Source organism: Papaver somniferum, chromosome 8 (assembly GCF_003573695.1).
Source record: "Papaver somniferum cultivar HN1 chromosome 8, ASM357369v1, whole genome shotgun sequence".
Taxonomy (NCBI): domain Eukaryota; kingdom Viridiplantae; phylum Streptophyta; class Magnoliopsida; order Ranunculales; family Papaveraceae; genus Papaver; species Papaver somniferum.
The window spans coordinates 21,086,972-21,103,265 of NC_039365.1; the positions used below are offsets into that span (position 1 = coordinate 21,086,972).

Sequence of the window (16,294 nt, forward strand, 5' to 3'; positions counted from 1 at the left end):
TCTCTTCTAGTTAAACAATCTAATATAATTCCAAAAGAATCTGGTGTTGTAGCTTTAGATTTCTCTTCTGAAAATATTTACAACACTAACACTTTGATTTAAGTTTCAATGAAATCTTCTTACACAAAATATATAAATATATAGTGTACTCAATAGACTGGCTTACTTTAACTTAACAGAAAACAAAACAAACGCCGGTGTCACTATAGTACAGTGGTAAAGTCACTGGATGATGATACCAATGACCTGAGTTCGAAACTCGCCAGCTTCAAATTCTTTACTGATAAAAAAAAAAAATATTAAAAAACAAAAGATAACAACCGAGATCTCTTATACCCTGAACATGCACATACTTTAACAACAAGTGATTTTTTGTTCTTCTTCTGACATCGATTGTGTTTCAGTTCATCCAAACCAAAATAGTAATCATAAGGTAAATTTTTTAACAAATACTACGAACTGATAAAAAAAAACATAAAACAAAAGATAACAACTGAGGTCTTTTATACCCTGAACATGCCCATACTTTAACAACAAGTGATTTTTTTTCTTCTGTCATCGATTGCGTTTCGGTTCATCCAAACCAAAATAGTAATCATAAGGTAAATTTTTTAACAAATACTACAAACTGATAAAAAAAAAGAAAACAAAATATAACAATTGAGGTCTCTTATACCCTGAATATGCTCATACTTTAACAAGTGATTTTTTTTTCTTCCGTCATCGATTGTGTTTCGGTTCATCCAAACCAAATTTTTTTTTTAACAAATACTACAATGTAAATTGATATTTTAACTTGATGACTGTGATTCTGTGAATGCAACACCTACAAAACAAAAACTCTGTTTTTGATACTGATTCCCATCTTATAAAACTTAGGATTCGACTTTGTAGTACACAATGGTGTTTATCTATAACTAGATAATAATGGATTCCCATTACATTACGGTATCTAATCGACATAAACAAAACCAAGTTGGTCCCAATGAACACGAAATAATGGTAGGTTTTTGGTTGGCCAAACATACAGCGAGTGATGCATGACATATTGGCAATAGGTCCAGCCACTAAAACATTATTTGGCAACTTTAAAATCTAAAATGATGATGAGAAATGCGGTCATGATTTGCTGGTCCTTAATTGAGTACATTAGTTGGCTGGTATCCCTTTTCTCTTTACATCCCATAATAAATAGAAAATTTGTTTCAAATCAAAGTTAAGATTCAAGAATCTACTGACTTGTACTATAATTTGACCTAACTTTCTTAATCTTTGTTTAAGAAACAACAGTCAGTTGATGGATATGCAACTTACATGCAAATTAATGGAAAAGCAAACTCTTATAGCATACTTGGATACCAGAAACAAAAGTATTTTTCTTTACCAAAAAAAACCTTTTTTATTTTTTGTTTTGTTTTCAGAAATCGTTCTAAAATTTTACACACAAACTAATTTCATGATTCATGACTTCTAAAAATCAAAAAATTACTTCTAAATCATATCCAAACGCGTTGTTAAGTTTAAAAGATTAACTTTTAATCCTGCTCTTAATATTAGTGGTAATCGTGGTATTGACGTCAATCAGATACACCAATGACATCACAACATTCCCTCTTTGCTAATCTCGACACTTTTTCGGTTGTTTAGACATACCACCAACCGTGATTGGTTGCACTCTTACAACGCGGATATCAAGCGGAAAAGCAAAGCAAAATATTTTATATCAGCAAACTCGATTTGTACGCGGGTTTGGATAAAGTGGCCGACAGCGTGGAGCTGGTAACGGGGCATCCTATGACGTAGCGGCTCTAAGAATCACTCAAAGTTTTGTACATATCTACATGGTGGCCATTGACAGCGCATTCGTCACATAGATCTTCAAAAGCAAAATCCATATTGCCCTAAAACTATCATCGATCGATATGGCCGTTTTTTCTTTTTATTATTTCAACTTTAAAATTTTGATCTGAAATCTGTTCAACGATATTGAAATCGGATCATGAGATGAGATTCATGTTACATTGGGAATTAATTTCCCTTATGTTGGGATTTATGTTTTAAAATAATTTTTTTATATATTTTATCAACAATTCGAGTTTGGTCCAGTGATTAAGCATTTCGGGCCTTGAGGGTGAGGTTTCAGGATCAAATTCCCCTCCCTACTGATTGGATATATATATATATATATAAATAATATGTATATATTTAATTATTCCGGGAGGCTGGGCTTTGATACTACCGTTTTGACTGTTTCATTTGTGGAAACTAAAACAAAATTTATTCTCATTAATTTCGTTTTAATGGCTTAGTTATAGAACCAGTTTTGAGAACAGAGAAAATACACAAGTTTTTATACTATTGTTTTTCTAAGAATCAAGAGACCAAGTTTTTCTGAGCAAGATTAAAAGAGTGAAAGTGATCGATTTCTCACTGTGTGCGTGAGAGATCTACGAGAGTTTTTTCTCGACTGTTTTATCTTGGGGACATTGTGACAAAGAGAGACTGCTTGCACAAAACTCAAGGAAGAGCCACGAAACGTCTTAAAAATAGCGACCTGGTCGTGACTCAGCCGCAATCCATTTTTTTGTGTTTAACCCTTGTTTTGCAGGTGTGAAATCAACAATTATTCCAACAATTTTAAGACGTATCTTTCTGCCGTGGAATCTGGAAAAAAAATCGTTGCTGATATCAACAAGTCGTTCAAATTTGAAGGACTTCACTTCAAAAGATGGAAGTTGAAGTTGTTTTTCTACCTCAAACTGATGAAGTTGCATATGAAGGTGACCTCCATCAAACCAACTGATCCACAAGATGCAGAAGCTGCAGAAAAAACATCTCCAGACGCAACAAGTGCAACTCCTCAACCAACTGAAGAACATGTTGTGACCCAAACTGCTGAAGAAAAACAAAAAGCATATGACAAATGGAGTGATAATGACTTTGATTGTAAAAACTATATTCTGAATGCTTTGTCTGACGATCTATATGAATATTACTCCACATTTTATAGTGAAGAAGACGGATCGAAGAAATATGCTGTAAGACGCTACCTGAGATATCAAATGGTGGATGAAAAATCAGTCGTTGCTCAGGCTCATGAACTTCATAAAATAACTCATTAAATTATGACGGAAGGTATGAAAATTGATGAACAATTTCAAGTATCTGTATTGATTGATAAATTACCCCCATCTTTGAAAGATTTTCATAATGCTTTGCGTCATAAAACTAAGGAATTTTCTCTTGAAAGTTTGATTGTTAAGCTCAGGGTTGAAGAAGAAGCACGAAAACAAGACAGAAAGGAAGAGATTCTTATCGTTTCCAACAATAAGAATCAGACTCAAACGAGTTTGAAACATAAGAAAAAACCGATGAAACCTGACCAGAACCAAAGGAAAGGAAATCCTAATCAAAACAAGAACCCACACCCATCAAGGAAATTTCAGAATTCTGATTCTGAGTTCCTTTGTTATATCTGCGGTAAACCAAACCACATGGCTAGGGATTACAGGAATAACAAAGGAAAGAATAACGCACAAGCTAATGCTGTTGAAAGCGTTATAATTTCCATGGTTTCTGATCCAGAGATTCACATGGTTGGTGGAACCGATGGGTGGTGGATAGACAGTGGTGCTTCACGCCATTGTTGTTTTGATAGGTCCCTATTTAAGAGCTATGCGAAAATCAAGAATAAAAAAGTGTTGTTGGGAGTCTCCCATACCACTATAGTGAAAGGTTCTGGTACGGTAGAACTGAAGTTTATTTCTGGGAAGACAATTATGCTGAAAGATGTCCTCCACACTCCAGAAATGAGAAAGAATCTTGTTTCCGGCTATCTTCTCAACAAGGCTGGGATGTATCAAACTACTGGATCTGATGTTTACACAATTACTAAAAACAGAGTGTTTGTAGGAAAAGGTTATGCTGCTGATGGAATGTTTAAGCTTAATGTTGAAATGAATAAAATTGCATCTTCTTCTTATATGATGTTTACTTTTAATGTTTGGAATGCTAGACTTTGTCATGTGAACAGTAGATCAGTAGGTACCATGAGCAAGCAAGGTCTAATTCCAAAACTATCCATGCATGATTTTGAAAAATGTGAATCTTGTAGTCAAGAAAAAATAACCAAGAGTTCCCATAAATCTGTTGTTAGAGAATCTGAGCCTTTAGAGTTAGTGCATTCTGATTTCTGTGAATATAAAGGTATATTAACTAGAAATGGAAAAAGATATGTCACGACTTTTATTGATGACTATTCTAATTATACTTATGTTTACTTGCTAAGTCATAAGAATGAAGCTATTGAAAAATTTAAGGTTTTTATTGTTGAAGTTGAGAATCAATGTGGTAGGAAAATTAAGAGATTTCATAGTGATAGAGGAACTGAATATGATTCTAAACCATTCACTGAAATTTATGAATCATCTGGAATTATACATGAAAAAACTGCTCCTTATAACCCTGAAATGAACGGAAAAGCTGAAAGAAAGAATCGTATTTTTACTACTCTTGTGACTGCATGTTTGTTGAGTTCTGGTGCTGCCCCTCATTGGTGGGGAGAAATTTTGTTGACTGTTTGTTATGTCTTGAATCGTGTTACAAATTCAAAAACTAAAAAATTTCACCGTATGAACTATAGAAAAACAGAAAACCAAATGTATCTTATTTTAAAGTATGGGGTTGTTTGGCTTATGTTCGTATTCCTGATCCTAAAAGATCAAAGCTAGCTAGTAAAGCTTATGAATGTGTTTTTGTTGGGTATGCTCAAAACAGTAAAGCTTATAGATTTTTTGATCTTAATAATAAAGTTATTATTGAATCTATTGATGATGATTTCTTTGACGATAAATTTCCTTTTAAATCTAGAAATAGTGGGGGTTCTCTACCTAGTAAAAGTTCTGAACTTAGAATAGAAGAACCTAGAACTGAAGAAACTAGAGACGCTGAAATTGAACCTAGGCGTAAAAAAAGGGTTAGGATTGCGACAGACTATGGTTCTGACTTTGAAGTTTATACCCTAGAGGAAGACCCTTCTAGTCTTCAAGAGGCACTTAATTCACCTGAATTCGGTTTTTGGCAAGAAGCCATAGATAATGAAATGGACTCCCATAATATTAATGGAACTTGGAACCTAGCAGATTTACCCCCTGGTTGCAAAGCAGTAGGTTGTAAATGAGTACTTAAAACGAAGTTGAACCCTGATGGCTCAGTAGACAAACACAAAGCTAGGTTGGTAGCTAAGGGATTTAGACAAAGAGAAGATGTAGATTTCTTTGATACTTATTCTCCTGTTACAAGATTGACTTCTATTCGTGGTTTGATTGTTGTCGCTGCTATGCATAATCTTGTTGTTCATCAAATGGATGTTAAAATAGCTTTTTTGAATGGTGAATTAGAAGAAGAAATTTACATGGAACAACCTGAAGGTTTTGTTGTTCCTGGTCAAGAATATAAAGTGTGTAAGTCAGATAAGTCATTGTATGGTCTGAACAATATCCTAAGCAATGGAATGAAAAATTTGATAATTTAATGATTTCACATGGTTTCAGAATTAACGAAAGTGACAAATGCATATACTATAACTTTGAAAACGATGCATGCATCATGATTTGTTTGTATGTGGATGATTTGCTGATTTTTGGTTCAAACTTGTCTGTGGTTGAAGAAACTAAGAATATGCTTAAGTCTAACTTTTAAATGAAAGATTTGGGTGAAGCTAGTGTAATTCTGGGAATTAAGATTACTAGAACTAATGATGGTATTTCTTTGGATCAATCTCATTATATTGAAAAGATTTTAAAGAAGTACAACTATTTTGATTGTAAACCTGTGAGTACTCTTTTTGATGCTAGTGTTAAACTATTTAAGAATACTGGTGAAAGTGTTAGACAATCTGAATATGCTAGTATAATTGGTAGTCTTCGTTATGCAACTGATTGTACCAGACCGGACATTGCATATGCAGTGGAGGTTTTATGCAGGTTTACCAGTTGTCCTGGTCTGGAACACTGGAATGCAGTTGAGAGGGTTATGCGATATCTTAAAAAGACCGTTAACCTAGGATTACATTATAAGAGGTTTCCTGCAGTCCTTGAAGGATACTGCGATGCTGATTGGAACTCTCTTTCAGATGACTCCAAGGCCACTGGTGGATATTTTTCTAATATTGCCGGTGGCGCTGTGTCTTGGAAGTCAAAGAAACATACAATTCTGTCTCAATCTATGATGGAGTCTGAATTGATAGCACTAGCAGCAACTAGTGAAGAAGCATGATGGTTGAGAAACCTGCTTTCTCAAATTCCTGTATGGGATAGACCGATACCAGCCATTATGATCCATTGTGATAGTACCGCGGCTATTGCAAAAGTACATAACTGTTTTTATAACGGTAAGAATCGACAAATGTGTCGAAAGTACATCACAGTTAGAGAGTTTCTCACAACTAGTGTTGTACGTGTGGATCATGTTAGGTCGGAAGAGAACTTAGATGATCCTTTGACGAAAGGATTATCTAGAGAAAAGGTATTGTATACCTCTAAAGGCATGAGAATTTTTCCCACTAGAAATTGAGTCATTTTGTGATGAATATCCACCTAAAAATAGGTTCAAAGGGAATAACGATTCACAAATGATATGAAGATAGAATCATGCATCTTTCCCATGGCATGATATCCTGAAGCGGGTTAAGGTTGAGTTCTTTAACTCTTAATAAAGTCTATGGCTCTGTATAGAGTGGGGTACCAAGCTACATGAGTACCTTTGATAGATTCAACTATGTGAATGAGAAAGTGTGGCGGCTTTCTATGAGAACATGGGCAGTTCTCTAGAACATTCATTGAAACTGAGATAAGCACAAAGCCGTAATGTGCTGACGTTTAGGACTTTACTCTTACTATAGTTGTGTGTGTATTAAGTAATCTGTTCTCTCCATAGAGTTCAAAAACATGTATTCACTCTATGTCAGAGTTCAGAGAATTTAATACTATGTAAAGGTTCAAAATTGAAAGATACCTTTGTTTATGCACATAACTATACGGATCTTGCTCAATGATTTTAAAAATATAAGTGGGGGATTGTTGGGATATATGTTTTAAAATAATTTTTTTGTATATTTTATCAACAATTCAAGCTTGGCCCAGTGGTTAAGCATTTTGGGCCTTGAGGGTGAGATCTTAGGATCAAATCCCTCCCCCCTGATTGGGTATATATATATAAATAATATATATATTTAATTATTTCGGGAGCGGGGCCTTCGGGGTCTTGGGAGGTCTCTTGAATTTGGAAAGTTCTTTTCACTATTTTTTTGAAACGTCTTTTACTGCCTTAATTACGTGTTTAAATAGCATTGATTCGGATATAATTATACTACCGTTTTGACTGTTTCATTTGTGGAAATTAAAACAAAATTTATTCTCATTAATTTCGTTTTAATGGCTTAGTTATAAAAACTAGTTTTGAGAATATAGAAAATACACAAGTTTTTATACTATTATTTTTCTAAGAATCAAGAGACCAAGTTTTTCTGAGCAAGATAAAGAGTAAAAGTGATCGATTTCTCACTGTGTGCGTGAGAGATCGCCAAGAGTTTTTTCTCGGCTGTTTTATCCTGGGGACGTTGTGTATTTTCTCTATTCTCAAAACTGGTTTTTATAACTAAGCCATTAAAACGAAATTAATGAGAATAAATTTTGTTTTAATTTCCACAAATGAAACAGTCAAAACGGTAGTATAATTATATCCGAATCAATGCTATTTAAACACGTAATTAAGGCAGTAAAAGACGTTTCAAAAAAATAGTGAAAAGAACTTTCCAAATTCAAGAGACCTCCCAAGACCCCCAAGGCCCCGCTTCCGAAATAATTAAATATATATATTATTTATATATATATACCCAATCAAAATTCAAGGCAGAGCCGCGAAACGTCTTAAAGAGATTGACCTGGTCGTGACTCAGCCGCAATCCAGTTTTTCGTGTTTAACCCTTGTTTTGCAGGTGTGAAATCAGCAATTATTCCAACACGTTCAGTCACCCAAAATCAGCCTCATGATACAAAATCTATCAACCTATTTGGATAACACATAAAAAGTATATTTTCGACTTTTAGAAGTCGAAAAATCAAAACGGCTTCTAAAAACCAAAAAGTTAATATTTTGTAAAGCAAAATAGTTCTGCTTCTGTCTTCTGCTTCTAACTTCGACTTCGGGAAAATCAGAAATTAAAAGCGAAATTGGATTTAAGCGCGCTATAGATGTGATGCAAGTATTTATGTATTTTTTTTTGCTAGTGCTTTTCTTTTTGTTAGGGGTGTGTCAGGCCCTGCTGTAGTGCAGGGCCAAGGCCATGCTTGAAAACCATCAAGATTTGATGTTTATGGTATATTTTGCCTGTCATGTGATTTTTTAGAACTTAGAATTCTCCATCGCCCCATAACTTAGGTGGGGGTACTTTCGGTAGTTTTCAATCTCACTGCTTCGTTTCCTGGTCTTATAAACACGCCGCATTTTTTGTGTTTAGTGTCGCGCCTTGAAATGCCCTCTATGAGTTCAAACTGTTGGCCACTTTATTCCATGTAAGCAAACTTGGTTGCACCTCCATGTGCTCAAATGGAACCACCCACATTATTAAAAAATGTTCGGCACTAATGAAACATTTCCAAGGTAATGAAATGACACATGCATAACACCACGGACAAATTCCCAACAGTCACAAATGACACCTGTTAAAATCTGTAAAACATCGGGTTAACGCCCATAGAACCTCTCTCTACACTTCCTATTTCTTTCGGGAATAGGAAAACCTGTTATCTGGGAATCAGAAATACAATGGGTTTAGGTTTACTTTCAAAAGTTTCTAATAAGAGTTTTTCCTGCTCAAAAGTCTAATTCCATTAGGAATATGCTTTCAGAGATTTAGTAGGATTTGTTTATGATCTTTGCCTATTTAAAGAGGTTGTCAGCTCTTATTTGAGACATAGGTCTTGTTTAGTTACTGCGAACAATCGTTTTCCGCACGCGGTGATAGGAAGTTATCTCAATTCTTATAATAGTATTACCAGCTTGGGCAAGAAAATACCATGGACGTTCATATCTCAGAAGAGTATGTTACATGCAGAAGAAAAGAGAGACAAACAGCGGCAATCTACAAAAGATTAGACCAAATGGAGAGAACTAAGAAGAAGACAACCCCGTCATCTCATCAAGAAGAATCGGGTTGCAGGAAGGAAAACAAGTTTTTGGTTCCAGGGGTACTGCTGAGTGACAAATACTCTACCACTTTTAACTGTCTTTGTCCATAAATCGATGAATTCTTAATGTGTACTCTTTTTTTTTTTTTTTTTGACTCAGTAGTTCATAACTTAGTCCTGAGCATGTGTTTTAGAGGCAATGGTTTGTTTAGGGGGTGTCTTCCTGCTATGCATCGCAGATTCTAGCGATTGCTTATTGTATTGTTACATATATTAATCTTAGTTGTTCGACAATCTGATTTATTTCTTCTCATTCTGCCACATTTAATGAAGACAAACAAGCATGATTTGATATGATTTGGCGATTATACACTCAGCAATCAAAAATCAATGTACAATTGAGCTCTGTATGATGGGGTACCTAACTCATGGTCAGGGTTCTTCATGGTCTTTTTGCTAATCCATGACATCAATCACAATATCTGGTGAATGCACAGTGGCACTCATCTGCTGAAATGGAGCAATTTTTTTTATAAACTCAGGATTCTCTACTCTTTTGTCAGACTAGATGCTTTGCATGAGTTACTGGTAGATGCATACAAAAAATATAGGTCAATCAGTTGAACCCACAGACATGTCCTAAACCAGTTTCAAAACCTGGAATGGCAGACACCTGGTGAAAGTTTTCAGATTCAAAACTGGAAAGCTTGGCTTTTTTCTCCTTAAACTTTAATCTAGCAAAACATGGGTCTGATGCCCATAAAATCTCTCTACACGTTTTCTATAAATACTTTCAGCACTCTTCAGATTCAACATAGCAACAAAAAAATTTTCATCTGCTTTAGTCTCAATAAGTTTGGCAACAAAAGTACACACAAATAGTATCATCTAATTGTACTGAAGCATGGATGTTTACATCTCAGAAGAGTATGTTAGACGTAGAAGAATGGAGAGACAAGCAGCGGCCATCTCCAGAAGACAACGTGTTCATCCCCATCTTATCATCAACAGCTGGGGTATAGGATCGAAAAGAAGTTTCTGGTTCCTGGGGGTCTGAGTGAGAGCACCATTTTCAACTGTCTCTCTGCATGAATCAATGAACAGTCTCGTGCAAGTATCTTTGAGTATATGGGTGGATTTCAACTTTGGAGTATGGCTAGAAGAAAAATGCATTCCAGAGGCTTGATTTGATCCGAGGGATACTGAACATCTTTGAAGTTGTAACAGCGATTTTCTAAGATCAAAATCATGACAGTGTATTATATTTACTAGATGTTTAGTTTGTTCATATGACTACGGCTACCTACCAGCAATCTAGATCAATTGGAACTACTACCATGCCAAAAACTTGTGTACAAAACCTGATAGCTAGCGTTTAGTTTCTTAGCATTAATGCAAGACCTTTTCACAAGCTTTCAAATTAATCTGGCCTTACAGTACCACTTCAACATGGTTCTTTTTTTTCTTTTTTTTTTCAACATGGTTTACTAAGCTAAATTAAACCAGCAGCCTATGGCCCTGCTTGGCAGCACCCATGTTGCTCACAGGCTAAGCTAGTTCGGATTATGCAGTTGTCAGATATGCCAAATTTGGCAGTCACAAAAAAGATCATGACATTAGAACTCATGTCCTGCACAATAAGACACAATGTTTGACTGACCTATTACAATAAACATTATATATATCTTCAAATTTCCTATATCTACAGTATTAGTTGTGAATGAACAACAGCAGATAAACTAAGATAGTTGTAATGGCCAAACACAAGTAAAATACCTCTGCTTGTTGCTATCTGTTTCACTTGGTATATCAGACCTGTAATTACTAACCTCTTCCAGTTATGAGTAAGTTGTTTTGTTGAATTAGTCCGCTATGTTCTATATGCAAGAAATTTTCAATCGTCAGATGCGTGCATTTGGAGCTTGTCAATCTTGATTATGGGATTAATCTTCGTGCTCATCTTCTTCACCTTCTGAATCTGACCGAACATCATCGGTCAACCGACCTTTTGCCTTGGATTGTGCCTGAATCATCCTGAGTATCAACAGCCACCAATAGATGTGACGAACGTATAAGCAGAAAAGAAGCGTATTGAATACATAATAATAGATGGGTCCTTCCACTGGGTGCTTATTATGATCAAACATCTGGATAACTTCATAACTTGTACTCCAAAGGATCCAGAGTGGATAAAAAAGAATGCGAAGTGCCACCCACAACGCAAACGCGCGGAATGCAGGTCAGCCATCTTATCAAAGCCACCGTATTTGGACATTTTGGCAACTTCCAAAAACACATCACTCCCATCAAGAAGAGCTAAAACAACCGAACCAACCCGAGCAAACCTGAGTATGTAAGATAACACGATAAAATGAGTGTTGCAACATGATGAACCATAGTTACGCTGAAGTCTTTACGCCTTGTTTCCCAGAACATCAAAGCAAATATCGAGTATGCATAAAACCCTCCAGCATACATGTATAATCCTTTTAGTTTAAGTTTTAACATCAGATCAGGCCAGATTTGATTCTCCCCAGGTCCTACCCAAAACTTGCGAGTGTTCAAAAACCATGGCTCATTATAGGTAACAAGTAAAGCAAGAAACTCTGCTGAAAGATAATAAACCAGTTTCCATGCTGACTCCTTATATTTGTAAACCTTTTTTCTCCTGTCATCATCCTTTTCAATGTCAATCTTCTGAAACCCCGGTCCAAGAATAACCCGCCTTGCTAATTTCTCAAAGATGAGTCTATCAAGAAAAAATCTGACTAAAGGGAAGAAGAGAGCGAAGAAAGGAAGAGCTAGAAAATCTTGATACACTGGGTAAGATTCTTTTTCCCAGTTAATAGTGGAAGTCATCATTAGTTCCGTCATCCTATGCCTGTGTGATGGGTGGGTTGTTGGTGGTTTCCAGCTGGTGATGGAGATTCTTGACGAAGGAGTTGAAGAACAAGCAGCTGAAAGATGGTGCAAGAGTTCTCTCCTCTCTGTGGTCTTTTGACAAACACGTGAGGGGTGTATTATTCTTTCTCGCAAATCCTACACAAACACTGAAACAAGTCTAAATCAACGGCAAGAGCATATCTTCTTCAACTGATTTTCCGGTGAAATTCAACTACCAAAGACAGTTATACTCCGCTGATGGTGTCATGTATCTTGCTGAGTCCTGGTTTACTCCATTAAACTCTAAGCTCAGACCTACTCGCTGGTTCGGCAAATGAGGACACTTAAGCATGAATTGTATGTCATTACCATTAGGATTGATGTTTAAGGTATATTTTGCATAGTCATCTGAATTTTCTGTCAAGATTTTAGAATATTAAGAGTAGTTCTCTAATAGGATATGTATTTAGGGTTTACATTTACGCCGTAAATATGAGTCCTAACTCTCTAATTTTTGTATCTCGGAATTTTAAACAAGAAGTTTATTTAATTGCAGTGGAGTAGGTAGTAGGTACACCGCTCAATCACTAATTTTTTGTATTCTTGTATAACTTCCATAAAATATTTTTTTAAAAACTTTTTTTTCCAAAGCATGACAAAGATTTTATATTGTTTATAGTATAAGGTTTTGGGGGTGTTTAAGAAGTAATTAATCTTAAACACAACATAATATATATACAGTCTTATTACCTGGGCAAGAAAATACCATGAATGTTCGTATGAATCGTATCCCAAAGAATATATTATATGCAGAAAAAAAGAAAGACTAACAGGCGGCATTCTTTAAAAGATTAAGAAAAATGAAGAGCACTTTAAAAGATGATGTAATTCATTTTGATACTTCTTTCTAAGATACTCTTCTAACCTTCATCAACCTTGACCAACTTAAAAGATAATCAGAAAACCCCAACTTCACATCACCTGAAACATGATCCAAGATCAGATAACTGAGTGATAATTGAGACTGTATTATGAGATTAAGGATTACGATCATACATTGTGAATGTACGACGACGGATTTGACGTATTTTCATTGGCGTCGACTAGTTTTTTAGAACTTCGTGATTTTACACATAAGATAGATCACAAATCTAATTTTAATGCATGATTAGTCTAATCACATGAGAAATTGCATGAAAAAATCATATGCTCAAATATTGACGATTTCTGTGTTTATTAGTTCAAAAATGATGATTATGAATGAGATCGAACTGATTTTGAAGATTTTAATCTTAAAAACATATTCACCATGACCAGTTCTACCAATCAATGGTACCAATGTTAGCAAAGAAGAAATTTGTAATTATAGATCTAGAATCTTCTAGATTCCTAGCGTTTTCTGGTTTGAAACTTTACTAGTTTCATGATCTTTTAAAACTAAAAATCTCAGATCTAAATAATACAAACATTTTGATGTAATTGAAATACAATTCTATCATCGATTAAGCGTCTTTAAACGCATAAGGTTAAATCTTATTATAACATGATGATATATGTATGGTTTATTCACATCCATATTTTTGATCTAGAATTACAAATTCTTTAGGTATGCATACCCCCCCACCCCCCACCCACCCAGCATACATGTATAATCCTTTTAGTTTCAATTTTAACATAAGATCAGGCCAGATTTGATTCTCCCAGGTCCTACCCAAACCTTGCTAGTGTTCAAAAACCACGGCTCATTATAGGTAATGTCAGGATTTTCTTATGGAATCACTGACAACCGCGGAATAACGGATCTTGAGACATTATGATGAATAATAAGTAAACCAAGCAAAAGCAACTATAATAATACGAGAAAGATAAATCAACTCACAAGACCCAAGATTTATAGTGGTTCGACCAATACATACAATGTGTATATATTGTCTAAGTCCACTTTGAGCCGCACCAACTCAAATCCACTATGAAGAAAAACGATTACAACGTCATGTGAATCCCAGCAAACCCTTGGTTACACCGCAACAATTACCCGAGAAGATAATCTTGTCTCTTGTTCCTCACCAATATGCTATCACAACGAAACCCTAGCTTTTGCCCTAAAACCTATACAAGAAAGAACTCTCTTTTCTCTTTACAATTGTATTCTCTCACAATTTATCCACACACATTCTACAAAGCGTAGTTACCTATTTATATAGGTTACAAACTTGGCTACCAAGAATTCTAGCCGGCTTAGGAAACCCCTTTCCCAAAACAGTCATAGCTAACTTAGGAAATAATTAGTCTTCAATTAATTAACAATCGCCCACTTTGAAGACTCATTAATTATCTTCGACTCTTCAACTTTGGATTGACGGTGCTAAAACATCTTCCTTGTTGGTGTGGATCCCTTCCCAAATCCTCATTCTGAGAGACAAACTAAATCCTTGCAGAGCTTTAGCTTGTCTGATGTAACTCCCTTGGTAAACATATCCGCTGGATTCTTCGAACCAAGAATCTTCTCGAGCTTCAACTCTCCTTCTTCTAAGACATCCCGAATGAAATGGTAACGAATATCTGTATGCTTCGTCATAGCATGATAGGCTAAGTTCTTCGCTAGATGTATAGAAGTTTGACTGTCACTATATAGAACACTATCATTTTGTTCCTTGCCCAACTCAGATAATAAGCCTTGTAACCAAATCATCTCCCTGCTCGCTTCTGTCACTGGTACATACTCCGTTTCCTTAGTATACAATGTTACCAACTCCTGTCACCGTGAGTTCCAACTCACTGAAGCTGACCCCACAGTATAAACATAATCGGTTGTACTTCGCCTTTTATCTACATCACCTGCGAAGTCTGCATCCACATAACCCCTCAAGATAGAACCACCTCTTCCATAACACAATGGCACGTTTGTGTTACCTCTCAAATATCTGATAATCCACTTCACAACTTCCCAATGTTGTTTTCCTGGGTTGCTTGCATATCTACTCACTACTCCCACTGCATGTGCAATATCCGGTCTCGTGCACACCGTAGCATACACTAGACTCCCAATAACTGAAGAATATGGTACGTTATCCATATACTCCTTTTCTTCATCTGTCCTCGCACACTGCATACTTGAAAGACGAATTTGACTTCCAAGTGGAGAACTAACTGGTTTAGCATTCTCCATATTGAACCTTTTTAACACATGTTCAATATAATCCGCCTGACTAAGCATAAGAGTCCCCTTAAATTTATCCCTTATGATTCTCATACCAAGAATTTACTTTGCTTCACCAAGATATTTCATAGAAAACTCACTTGCTAATTGTTTCTTCAAATACTCAACTTCTTGCAGAGATGTTCCGGAAACCAACATATCATCCATATATAGTAATAATATGATGTAGTTAAAACCATACTGTTTGAAGTAACAACAATGATATGTATTACACCGTGAGTAACCACTTCTATGCATGAAGTTATCAAACTTCTTGTAGCACTGTCTCAGGGATTGTTTTAAACCATACAAACTCTTCTTTAGCTTGCATACCATCTCTTCCTTGCGTTTTACTATGAATCCTTCCGGCTGCTTCATGTAAATTTCTTCATCAAGGTCACCATGAAGAAAAGTTGTCTTTACATCCAACTGTTCAAGGTAGAGATCTTCCGAAGCCACTAAACTTAACACCACTGGAATGGTGGTCATCTTCACAACTGGAGAAAAAATCTCATTGTAGTCGATACCCGGTTTCTGCTGGAAAACTTTTACAACCAACCTCGCCTTGTAGCGAATTTCTCCATTTGCTTCAGACTTCATCCGATAAACCCACTTGTTATGCAACGCCTTCTTACCTCTTAGTAATTTTTCTAACACCCATGTGTCATTCTCCTCAAGTGAATTCATCTCATCTTCCATAGCAAGTTGTCACTTGCATGAATCATCAACCGCTAGTGCTTCTTTAATATCTTTAGGTTCATCTCCATCCGTAAGTAATAGATAATTCAAAGCATACCTTGGGTTTGGTTTTGGAGTTCTTGATGATGATATTCGTACTTATTGTGGAACTATAGGAGTAACTCCCACTGTAGCAGAAGTCTCTTCACTCTGTACTTCTCTGCCATCAGCAACACCGTGCTCTTCTTGTACTACACTTTTTCCAGAAACATCATCAATATCGATATACAATTCTTTATCGACGTTGCTTGACCCGACATCTTCAACTTGTGTTGCATCCTGTCCT

The 16,294-nt window shown here is 35.7% G+C and overlaps 1 pseudogene; it reads right to left on the minus strand.

The window, feature by feature from the left end:
• Positions 1–9,511: 9,511 nt before the first annotated feature.
• Positions 9,512–12,628, minus strand: LOC113302307 (annotated as a pseudogene).
• Positions 12,629–16,294: the final 3,666 nt, after the last annotated feature.